Raw genomic sequence first — 10,344 nt, 5'->3', positions numbered from 1 at the left:
GACTTATATTCGAACTTATTTCAAAAGTTTTGTAACAACTTCCCATCTATATTCCTTCAACTCCACTCATAACTTATTTGTAACTTACTTTTAGGTGAAGTCATTACAAAACTTGAATGACAACTTTCCATGTATATTCGTTTAAGTCCCCACTTTGAAATTTTGATATGAAATTTATCCTTTTTGAATTGGTTTGAGTGTTATGGTTCTTTAATAAATGGGTTACAATAATCCGATGACAAGTTTGTACCTATATTAGCATTACTTCCCACTTAGGTACGTTAATTATTTTGTGGATGTTTGTACAACATTTGTAGGACAACTTGCCATGTATATTGGTTACGGTCCCCACCTAAATTTGAGAATATTTTGGCCTTCAAATGTGGTAAAAAACACAAAGAAGTGTGACTAATCTGGATAGATAGGAAGTTAAATCCAATAAGAGGAAGCAAAATACATTTAGTGACTTCTTTTCCATATGTTGTCATGGTAACAAAATTAACATAAGACCATGAAACTGTCACTGGAAAATATAATGACAAGGCTTTCATAAAACATAACGCTGGACAGAATAGTGGTTGTGGCAACTTCAAATATGATTCTGAACGGATGTTCCACCTGCATTACTTCCAGATGTTTCGGCACGTTCATTGGTTGAAGGCATCCTTGACAGGTGTAAAAATTTCTTCAAGATGTTATCAATGTTCGGATCAACTGATGGATGGGGATCAATGACCGGCTTCACTGTTGCTTTCACTAGATCATCCGTTGGAGGAGAAATGTCTGGTTTGAAAATCTAGTGTCCATGGATATGAAATGTTTAAGTTTACAAACATTTAACAGATCATTATTTTAGACATGTGCATATACATTTTATTTCCTAACCTTCACAATGTTATGTAAAGTTATGTTGAGGTATGTATTTCTGTATGGAAAGGTGAAAGTGGCAACCTACCCAAAGGGAAATGACAAACAACATCAGGAACATAAGTTATGCAGAAATAATATTGTCATGCAAATTGCAATGGAAGTGTTAGATAATTACACCCTGCAGGAGCAACTGTACCAAAGTCAGCATGATCTAGCACTTTCTTGTGCACACTAGCCCAGAGTGTGGCGCTTTGGTCCTGCAATTTTTGAGGACTTATAAATATTAACCAAACATGGTTGCATTAACGAAGGTGATGGTGGTGTTCATGTGTACCTTAATGCATATTTGCATGTCACCTAGACCATTTGGTTTGCACTCCTTCACCAGACAGGTCACAAATGGGAGTCTTGGTATCGTCTTACTACATGATAGTGGTGTTACATTTTTGAAGTCCCCATCCTGAACAATACCTGCGAAGCATGGTGATAATGCGTCATTAGGATGTTTTTCATTGAACATCAACAATGCATAGTATAGACCAAAGTTCACCATGGAAATGGATGAACCGCTCCGCCCATAGCCAGGCATTGGATTTGAAATCTCTCTCGTACGTTGCAGCAGCCACGTCCCTAGCAAATTCTTGGGTGCTCTGGGCCTCTTGTCTTTCCCGATTAAGCATTGCTGCTTGAACATTTCCCGCAGGCCCTGGTATTAGCGTTGCACCGGAGTTGCATTTTTTCAAGAATGCCTCCAGGTCTTCTTGTTCAACATCTAGTCTTTGCCAATGTTCCATCACAAAGTGATCTGTAATCACAAAATGCAATAACATTAATGCAAATAATAAAACATAAAAAAGTTATTAAGAGGTTAGTCAATATATGAAATGGTGGGTGGTGCGAATGCTTTAAGCGAAATGTGTCATTTTCCTCCATCGAAGACGAACACAATCAGTGATTACCTGGTGGTGAAAAGTAAGGTATTGCTTTGCGTAGCGTTTGGTACCCGAATACAGTATTTATAATAAAAAATTAATAATGTTATTGTTTGACCAAAATACCCTTACTTTTCTTGTAGGGTAAGTTTAAGTTGGCGGTAGTTTAACTTAACTTTTTCTGTTACATCGCGAAGCCATAAAGAAGCTACCCTCCCTCACTCCCACCTACCACCACTGAATGCACATTTATGGCACCACCATCTTCTACGGTCCGGTAGATGGAGTTCATTCATTGTCCACAGTCGTTTTAGAAGAACAACTTCATTTACTACAACAACCAACCTCAAAGGTCGTGCACATATTGAAGACATTAGGTTGGCTTTGGTTTTGGCAAAGTAAGTTCCCATAAATTCTGAAATTCATTTCGAAAATCGTGCAGTAGTGTAGTAAAAAAGCCACATTGTGTTGGACGTTGTTCAGACAGTTAATGGAGATGTTTGTATTCATGTTTAATATTTATTTAGGGTTCTTAGAACAATTGGTTTGATTCTTTTCTTTTTAATATAAACAACGGGAAGGGGTCATAAATGTTGTTATTAACTCAATATGTAGGACACTGTATTGAAGCACGCTTCATTAAATGTTGCTTTCAGGCACGTCGTTCATGTTGTTCATATGATGGAGACAACACTTGATGATATTTCTCTTGAAGAATACAATGATGGTGCCCAGTCTGTGATGGACGACCAAATTGTTGACAATGACAACGATGTGGACCTTGTTCCGAGAGTTCACATGTGTTTCGAGACACTTGATGCAGTTAAAAATTTTTACAGAGACTTTGCGATTAGAACTAGATTTGGTATTAGAATAAGAAGTTCAAAGAAGGGAAAGGACAACGAACTTAAATATGTTAAACTTGTCTGTTGTCGTGAAGGTAATTATGTATCCACCATACGTCCAGAGGTTAAGACACTACCTAGCCAAACCAAGCAATGTCAAGCTGGAATATCGGTTGGTAAAAAAGATGGGAAATGGCACATAAGAAATGTTGTCATGGAACACAGTTACAATATTAGTCCTATAGAATCAAGGCTGATATTAGGAAATCGAAAAGTTAATATTCATGCTAGGCAAACAGTTGACATCAACGACGAAGCCGGGGTCCGTATCAACAAGAGTTATTGTTCACTGGTGTGCGAAGTTGGAGGATATGAAAATGTTACTTTTATTGAGCGAGATGTTAGGAATTACATAGCTCATAAAAGAAGGCAATTATGCAAGGATGGGGATGGACAAGCTTTGCTTCGACACTTTTCCCACATGCGTGAAGTCAACAATGATTTCTTCTTTGTAATTGACATGGACGAAGACAATAGAATATCAAATGTTTTTTTGGCGGATTCAAGGAGTCGAGCGGCATGCGAGTATTTTGGTGATGTTGTATCGTTTGACACAACATATTTGACAAACAAGTACGACATGCCATTTGCACCGTTTGTTGGTGTTAATCACCACGGGCAATCAATTTTATTGGGGTGTGGTCTAGTATCTGCAGAGGACACATCAACATTTGTATGGTTGTTTAGGTGTTGGTTACGTTGCATGTCCAACAGGGCACCTGAAGGGATCATCACTGACCAGTGCAAAGCTATGCGCAATGCAATTCAAATTGTTTCCCCTAACACTAATCATAGATGGTGCCTTTGGCATATAATGAAAAAGGTTCCGGAAAAATTGTAGGGTTACACACAGTACAATGTTATCAAAAGTCAAATGAAGGCACTAGTGTATGACTCAAGTGGTGTTGACCAATTTGAGGTTGGTTGGAATGAATTCATCACAAATAACGGCCTTGTTAACAACGACTGGCTATGTTCGTTGTACGAGGAGAGACATCTGTGGGTGCCTTGTTATTTGAGAAATAAATTTTGGGCTGGAATGTCAACGACACAACGAAGTGAAGGTATGAATGCATTTTTTGATGGGTTCATAAATTCCAGCACTTCATTGCAACAGTTCGTCGTCCAGTATGACAACGCACTTAGGCAAAAAGCAGAGAAGGAATTTGAGGCTGACTTCGCATCTGTTAACACCATAGTTCCATGTGGGTCACAATCCCTAATTGAAAGGCAATTTCAGTTGCACTATACCCATGCTAAATTTGGTGAGATCCATAATGAATTTAGAGCGAAGATAAATTACTTTGTTATGAATGTTGTCAAAGATGGAAGCATTTGGAATTACAACGTTAAAGAAGACTTCTTATGGAATGGCAAGAGGGCCAACAAATTTCATGACGTGTTGTTTGACTCCATCACAACAACAATCAAATGCAGCTGTCTACTATTTGAGTTTCGTGGTATCTTATGTCGACACTGTTTCTTGGTCCTTGGGCAGGAAGACATTGATTGTGTCCCTGAACAGTACGTGCTAAGAAGGTGGTCCAAAAATGTTAGAAAACGACACACTTTGATGAAAGCAGCGTACAGCCGAAGTTCGGATGATCCACAAATGCAAAGATTCTAGTCATTACGGAAGAGTTTTAATGACATCGGTGAGGTGGCATGTGAAACACAAAGTGCAGCCCAATCGGTGTATGATCAGTTGAACACAATTGCAACTACATTAGGATTACCAAATGAACCCAATCCATTCAGATGTGGGGACGACGATGCAAGTGCTTGTCATGAGGATCACAGCTTACCCAACCATGTAATGTCTTCTGCACATCACAGCAATATTGTTCGAAGTCCCATTCACGTAAAAAGGAAAGGTAGACCACGGACAAATAGGTTGAAATCAACTGTGGAAAAGATAACAAAGAGGAAGAAAACAGTTGCGGCAAGAAACAAAGCATCTCGCAATTTAATGGTTTGTATCTTGCAGTATTGTGTGTTCCTTTATTGAATTTTAATATTGTATAAGGAAGTCCATAACAGGTGTGTATTTTGTGGTAGGACCCGCCGGCAATTCATTCACAACCAAATTTCCAAGATATCCCAGTGCAAGACCATCAAACATTACAATCGTACATTCCAAACGCAGGTTTCATGTCTCTTCTAACATCACTGCACTCTGAATTTAATCAGTGTCCCCTTTCCACCACAACAACAAACCTCGCATCAGTTGAGGTATGATTAACCATGACTCAGTACATACGTGTCGTCCCAGCACATTAAATATATTGTATTGTGGTCATGTAATTGTGTTTGAATTTCAGGATTACTGAAGGCCCTGTCCGTGGAGAAGAGGAAAGATAATTTGAGTTATTTTTTTTGTGGGTAGACAATTTTTGCTAGGAACATGCGACTAACAAACACCATTTACTTTAATTGGTTGTGTTTGTCATTATCATGTTCCCTATTACTAGTGGTGATAACATGTTCATGTTTTTTTGATTCTTTTGTTAAATGCACAATTAAGATGCATTGTATATGGACGTTGTAAAGTTACGCCATAAGTTATGAATATAAAGAAAATATTTTAAGTATATAAGGATTTGAATTAAATAACGTAGAATTTAATTCACCTAGAATTTATTACCATGTAGAATTTATTCGATGGTGGTTGTAATTGAATTGGTTTTCTTAGGACACATGTAATACACCAACCATCCAAGTTTTGCCATTAATGTTTACGGAAACGTTATATACCCTTGTCGGTTGCATAAGATGAGTTGTTTCATCTCTTCCCAACGTTTGACCATTTAAAAAGTTGTCACAAGACCATTCAAAGTTTTGGTTTTGGGAAACACTATCTCTTCTCGGTAAGGCGTCATTCACACTTATATAAAGTGGTCTACTTCGTTGTATGGGACCACATACTAACCCAATAATAACCCCGTTTCAATGATGGCAGCAAGTCGGAGTGCACATGAGGCGGTGGTGCTGTGGAAATTTACAACCATCTACATCCGAAATCAGGTTCTGCTGTGTTTTTTTTGTTTTGTTATTGTAATTGTGATGTATTCGGTTTCTAACTAAAAACAAATTCGTAACATGTAAATGGGAAGGATTTCGGGTATGTGGATCGTCATTTTGCAGCAACTTTCGAAGCAGATCTAACCCCTAATTGGGTTTTGAGTGATAGTTTTGGAAGAAAATTCAATGTAACCTACAACATGGACACCGCAAATCCCAAAATTATTCATGGGTGGACAGATCTGGAAAAGTCGTACGTCTCGCAAATTTGGGATGCACACGTCCAATGTCGTTACATTGGCAATTCAAAGTTTGAAATAACGATCTTTTGGGTGAATGTTCACCAAAAAACATGCGTGCATTCTTACGTCGTGCAAATAGGGTCCCTGAAGGTTCTTTTTTCTCTGTTACACTGACGAAATCTCAAGCCCAACGAAGCCACTTGGTATTTCTTATATTTTGATTGTTATTTCACTAAGAATGTCTATTGGTTATGAGTAATCCCATTAAAATTGGTTTCTTTTTGGCGTTCCCTTTTCCTTTCACACAGGATTTGAGTGTTCCATTTGGTAACCTAATAAGAACAAAAAAATTAAGTGAAGTGGTCTTGCTCTCACCAAAGACAGGAGTGCTGTGCAAAGTCTTACTTTCCAAAACAAAAAACTCAACCAAATTTGGCATGGGATGGAGGCAGTTCTGCACAGAGCATGGGTTGAAGGAAGGAGACACATTGCTGTTTGAAGTTGATCACAGTGAAACAGAACCTATAATAGATGTATTTATTAACGAATGTTTCTGTGATGTTGCTGAATCTATTAACTTGGTGTAACCCATGTACTTTTTTTTATGAATCCATATGGTTGTTTGCGTTAAACGCATTTCTATTTTGTTATATAATTGTGTAACTAAATTCCGGATTTAACTTTGTTTTTTTCGTTCATGAAATGTGTGTTTAGAGGTCCTTGCATGTGTTCACTGAAAAACAGACGATGAAAACTGAGGTCAATAGGAACGTGGGGAGTGATGCTGTTAAATGTGGGTACATGTATGTACATTATTGAATGCATGATGTGAAAAAAATAATCAGTCATTCCAGGTGGGGAGTTGCGATCTCAGGTCTGTGAACTGGGATATTTGATTATGAACACATTAACCACAATTTCTAAACACAGTGCAAACTGACGGTGCAAATATAAGGACTATACCTACATGGGGAGTAATGTGGGCTGAGGTGTGGAGGTCATATGCAAATATAAGGACTATACCTACCTTCAACTTTGTGGACTTACACTGTAATTTACGAAGGACAAATTGAGCATTCAACTTCATGTCCCATCATTACATGTTCGTGGGGAGTTAGGACTTAAAATTTTTGGACTGAGAGTGTTATTTACGAACAAAATATTAACCACTGAACCTAATAACCAGCCATAAGAATTAGGTGGGAACTTATGTCCTCTCAGAGGGAGACCATCGTTATTTATTTTGTACTCAGAAATAGCTGCAACATTATGTACTCAGCAATATTTTTCAACAATTGAGTCCAACTATGTGGAGAGTGATGACTTCAAATATGTGGACTTATTATGCATTTCAGGAACGACGGGATCAACGCTGAACTCGATCAATAAGAATGAAACGTACATGGGAACTTATGTGGAATTACGTGGGGAGCCTCATAATTTATTTTGTTTAAAAATACATCTGCATTTCCAACTTCCAAGTCTGCCCTCCTACCTATTTTTGGTGCAAGTTTAATTTTATGTCCAATAATGATATCAATTATGTGGAAAGAACTGGAGAGTCAGTACTTCAAAACTGTGGGCTTACATCAACCATTGAACCACATTACCCGCATTAACACCCAGGTGGGGAGTTATGTGCTCTGAAACGTGGATCGGCCTTATCTATTTTGTACAAATAAACCAATTGGAACAATGTTTGCCCACAACGAATTTCCAACCTTCAAGTTTGCCCTCCTACCTAAAATTGGTGAACGTTTAATTTTATTTATGTCCAATAATGGTATCATTTATGTGGAAAGAACTGGGGAGTCAGGACTTCAAAACTGTGGGCTTACATCAACCATTGAACCACATTACCCGCATTAACACCTAGGTGGGGAGTTATGTGCTCTGAAACGTGGACCGGCCTTATCTATTTTGTACAACTAAAACAATTGGAACAATGTTTGCCCACAACGAATTTCCAACCTTCAAGTTTGCCCTGCTACCTAAATTTGGTGAACGTTTAATTTTATTTATGTCCAATAATGGTATCATTTATGTGGAAAGAACTGGGGAGTCAGAACTTCAAAACAGTGGGCTTACATCAACCACTGAACCACATTACGCGCGTTAACACCCAGGTGGGGAGTATGTGCTCTGAAACGGGGACCAGCCTTATCTATTTTGTACAAATAAAACAATTGGAACAATGTTTGCCCACAACGAATTTCCAACCTTCAAGTTTGCCCTTCCACCTAAAATTGGTGAACGTTTAATTTTATATATGTCCAATAATGGTATCATTTATGTGGAAAGAACTGGGGAGTCAGAACTTCAAAACTGTAGGATTACATCACCAACTGAACCACATTACGCTCGTTAACACCCAGGTGGGGAGTTATGTGCTCTGAAACGGGGACCGACCTTATCTATTTTGTACAAATAAAACAATTGGAACAATGTTTGCCCACAACGAATTTCCAACCTTCAAGTTTGCCCTCCCACCTAAAATTGGTGAGCGTTTAATTTTATTTATGTCCAATAATGGTATCATTTATGTGAAAAGAACTGGGGAGTCAGGACTTCAAAACTGTGGGATTACATCACCAACTGAACCACATTACCCGCATTATGACCCAGGTGGGGAGTTATGTGCTCTGAAACGGGGATCGGCCTTATCTATTTTGTACAAATAAAACAATTGGAACAATGTTTGCCCACAACGAATTTCCAACCTTCAAGTTTGCCCTCCCACCTAAAATTGGTGAGCGTTTAATTTTATTTATGTCCAATAATGGTATCATTTATGTGAAAAGAACTGGGGAGTCAGGACTTCAAAACTGTGGGCTTACATCAACCTCTCAACCACATTACCCGCATTATGACCCATGTGGGGAGTTTTGTGCTCTGAAATGGGGATCGGCCTTATCTATTTTGTACAACAACATATAATTTTGTAGACGGTTAATTCATGGGCAAGTGCGACGCAAGGTATTGCACGTTGTACGGAGTCCTAAATACAAACATGGGGAGCTGCATTGTCCTTTACGAACTATACAGTCCCATTTACTTCATAACTCTGCACCAAACACAAGTGGGTACTCATGTGGTCGGACAGGGGAGCAAAGTTATTTTTTTTGGTATAAAATAACAATTTTAAATTAACCAACATCAATTTTTTAAAGCAAAAACTGTGATGACAATAACATTTTTTGTGAAGGTCTTCCAAATTTAATGTAACCCAGGCCTTGCACCTGCAGGGGAGTCAGAACACAATAGGTGGGGACTTACACTGTCCTTTATGAACTAAAGTTTAACATATGAACTTCATTGCTCACCATCAAACACAATTGGGATTGATGTAATTTAACGTTACAACACTGTTAAATGTGTCATAACAAAACACAGAAATCAATATTAATTGCAGAAACAATAAACATGAAAGAACCACTGGGATGACATGTATATATTATCAAAAAATTATATCATGTCATCTTCACATAACTAACTAATTCCTAAAATCTGGTGCAAATGACAGTACTGTACAACTTACATTACAATGAGGATAATAAAAACAATTTCTCAAAACATTACAGTCATCCTTTGATGACATCAAAATTTATGCAGCATCATATTAACATATCCACCTATGTACATGGCACAAAAGTCTGTTAGGCAACGTCTAAGTGGTCAGCATCAATCCAAAGTGCTGAACAACTCTTTCTCTTTCAATGTTATCTACATCTAGAACCCATTGACAGATGTAGTCCTGCCTTATCATTTTAAGTTGTTCCTACAAAATATGTTATATCTAACTCAATCATTTATAGGAAACATTAAAACAATACTTTTAAAAATCAATGACAACTACCTACATTTAACAATATGCAACTTCCAACTTACATTTGTAAATGCAGGCATGGTATTCCCATCAAATTTTTTTGAACCATCCCAAATCTCCATCATCTTCAAAACAATGACACCACAATCATATCTACAAACACCATTCAAAAGCATTGATTGCACAATACGTATTAAATCAATTATCTCTAAATAAAATTGATAATCTCAACAACTTACAAGTTTGGCTGAATTGGAGTCATTTCGTGATGCACTTCAAACTTTGGCATTGACTCATCACCACAATTCATCAACATCCCAAACAACAATGACAAATTATGTGCCTATAAGGTCCAACGTAAACAATTTATTACATTGCCAAACAAATTACTTATATACTAAATGCATGGTCACCAATAAATACTTACAATAACATTGTCTATTTTTTTCCGCTCCTTCTTACAATGGCCAAGCGAATCCAACACAAAAAACTGTTTTGTATCACACTTCACAACATAGCACCACCAATGATGGTCATGAACAATTGGG

At 37.7% G+C, this 10,344-nt stretch overlaps 1 long non-coding RNA gene and 1 pseudogene across 1 annotated transcript; one reads left to right on the top strand and one right to left on the bottom strand.

The window, feature by feature from the left end:
* The first annotated feature begins 1,784 nt into the window (after nt 1-1,784).
* LOC114174506 (protein FAR1-RELATED SEQUENCE 5-like) lies at nt 1,785-5,037 on the top strand (annotated as a pseudogene).
* Nucleotides 5,038-9,410: 4,373 nt separating this feature from the next.
* On the bottom strand, nt 9,411-10,139 carry LOC114174504 (uncharacterized). The gene is made up of 3 exons (XR_014992678.1): nt 10,036-10,139; nt 9,859-9,949; nt 9,411-9,748 (listed from the first exon to the last, which is right to left on the bottom strand). It is a non-coding gene; the product is annotated as an uncharacterized LOC114174504 (long non-coding RNA).
* Between the last annotated feature and the right edge of the window lie 205 nt (nt 10,140-10,344).

The sequence above is a fragment of the Vigna unguiculata genome, chromosome 2 (genome assembly GCF_037176805.1).
Source record: "Vigna unguiculata cultivar grain cowpea cultivar isolate G323 ecotype 2 chromosome 2, ASM3717680v1, whole genome shotgun sequence".
In the NCBI taxonomy this organism is placed as follows: domain Eukaryota; kingdom Viridiplantae; phylum Streptophyta; class Magnoliopsida; order Fabales; family Fabaceae; genus Vigna; species Vigna unguiculata.
This window is presented reverse-complemented; position numbering and strand designations above follow the sequence as displayed.